The 2,485-nt window shown below is 45.2% G+C and overlaps 1 pseudogene; it reads left to right on the top strand.

Moving 5' to 3' along the window:
- The first annotated feature begins 279 nt into the window (after positions 1–279).
- Positions 280–1,264, top strand: LOC109675543 (mitochondrial nicotinamide adenine dinucleotide transporter SLC25A51-like; annotated as a pseudogene).
- Positions 1,265–2,485: the final 1,221 nt, after the last annotated feature.

Genomic DNA, 2,485 nt, shown 5'->3' with positions numbered 1-2,485 from the left:
TAAGAATGTAGCCTGAGGCGCCATTGGCCTGGGTTTGGCGATTGGAAATAGGGGACATCCCAGCCACGGTCCTCGGGAAAGCAGAGCTTCCTTGAGATTTAAAGTGAGGATGAAGCGGGTGCTGGCGGCTCACGCCAGTAACCCTAGCTACTCAGGAGGCAGAGATCAGGAGGATCGAGGTTTGAAACCAGCTGAGACAAATAGTCCTCAAGACCCTATCTCGGCCTGCGCGGGCGTGGCCTCGCTCGCCCGCCCGCCGTCCTGCGGGAAGATGGGCGGCTGGGGCGTGAGGCCGGCGCCCGCGGCCATGGTTCTACACAGCTGGTCTTAATTCCCACCTTCTGCCTCTCTACCTGTAATTTATGAAACGGAAGCCTTTGAAATACATGTGTCGTGACCACCGTGCAGCTGGAGCGTATGGATTGATTCATAGAGTCCAAGGTGCTGGGAGATCCGGTGTCCCACAGTGGTCCCAGAGCACAGGAAATCCATTTACCAAAATTAACTCCAGAAGAGAGAACCTGGCAAACCAGTAACAATGGAAGAAATTGGGAGAGCCACCAAAAAGCTGTCGTCCCCCACAGCACCAGGCTCAGCTGGCATCACAGGTTAAATAGTCCTTCATGAAGAAGAAAGATCTCAAGCAACATAATGGATTCAGAAGCTCATGAAAAGAGGTCACCAATCTTAACATCTTCGAAACAAGACCTGTCCCCTCACATTGCACATGTGGGTGAGATGAAGCATTACTTGTGTGGTTGCTGCTCAGCTTTCAACAACATGGCCATCACCTTCCCCATCCAGAAGCTCCTCTTCCGGCAGCAGCTGTATGGCATCAAAACCCGGGATGCAGTTCTTCAGTTGAGGAGGGATGGGTTTGGAAACTTGTATCGTGGAATCCTCCCCCACTGAGGCAGAAGACAACTACCCTGGCCCTCATGTTTGTCCGTATGAGGATTTATCCTGCCTCCTCCGTAAGCATGTTACTGCTCCAGAGTTTGCAGCCCGTAGTGTGGCTGCGGTGCTTGCAGGGACCACAGAAGCCATTTTCACTCCATTGGAAAGAGTTCAGACATTGCTTCAAGACCACAGGCATCATGATAAGTTCACAAACACTTACCAGGCTTTCAGGGCACTGAAATGCCATGGAATTAGAGTATTATCGAGGCTTGATGCCCATTCTTTTCCATAATGGGTTCAGCAGTGTCTTTTTTTTGGCCTTCAAGGACCCATCAAAAGGCACCTGCCCACTGCAGCTCCTTAAGACCAAACTGCAAATACATTACCAGAGATGGTTTTGTGTCGTCCTGTAGACTTCTTAAATTTGACAAAAAATTTCAGAACTGTAGCCAACAGCTTTATCTGAATTTTAGTGTCATGTGTAATTAGTAAGAAATTCTGCTATTGTTTTTACCTTCAGTGTAAACTAGTGTGGTAATAATTTTTTAAAGTCAAACATGATTGAATATCTGAATAGCTTTAAAAGTAGCCTTTCTGTTACATATATGGCACAGGTGGCTCGTGAACATAGGACATTTAAGCCTTATGTCCCATGATTCATATCTGATGCCACCAAATATGTGTCATGAGTTCTGAATTTAGCACATTTCTAGTGGTATGAACCTTCAGGACCCCACCACAGAGTAAACACAGCCTTTGTATGGTAGGAAATTTGTATCTGACTTGTTTCATTCGTGTTGGGGACAAAGTTGATGTTTTTGTGTAAATAGTCAATACTCATCTTATGGTTAGTTATATAATCATTTGTTAAATATTATGAGCTGTGCAATAAAGCAGAATTGTGTATACACAGTTATCTTTGGATACCTGAAATTCCCAAGCTCAGTTACAGTGGTGATGCTCTGTGTGAGGCCGTGCAAACTTGTAAGGGAGTAATGTAGTGAACACGATGGGTGCCGTGGGGCTGAACTAACACTGCTACAGTACCGATGAAGTACTGTAGTGGGAGGGGTTGCAAGGCAGATTATGTTGGAAGAAAAAAGGTAAGCACTTGGACTTGGTTTCCTTTATGTTAAGATACTTGCTTTCTCCTGTACAAATAAATGCACATCAGACTTAAACTGCATTCTCTAAATTTGAGGACTTTTAGTTTTTAATGCTGTCTTTCTGTTTAATAAATATTTGCTTGCCTAAATGGTTCCCAAATTGGGGGGGGGGTTCTCTCTATGTCTCGTCTTTTAAAGTTTCATTATTAAAAGTGATTGAGCACAGAAAAAAAAAAAAAGACCCTTTCTCAAAAAAAAAAAACCCATCACAAAAAAAAGGGCTGGGAGTGGCTCAAGGTGTAGGCCCTGAGTCTAAAGCCCAGTACTGCAATAAATAAATAAAGTGAGGATGCTTGATTTGTGAGTTTAGAGCCCAGAGCAGTGAGGATGTGGGTAAAAGGGGGACTAGGAGAGGAAAGAGATGAAAGACATGGGATGGCCTGCAGTGGGACATGTCCCTCAAGAGCCGGAGGGAGGTA

Source organism: Castor canadensis, chromosome 4, assembly GCF_047511655.1.
Source record: "Castor canadensis chromosome 4, mCasCan1.hap1v2, whole genome shotgun sequence".
Classification (NCBI taxonomy): Eukaryota; Metazoa; Chordata; class Mammalia; order Rodentia; family Castoridae; genus Castor; species Castor canadensis.
The sequence above is the reverse complement of the archived record's forward strand: the minus strand, read 5'-3'. Positions and strand labels throughout refer to the sequence as shown.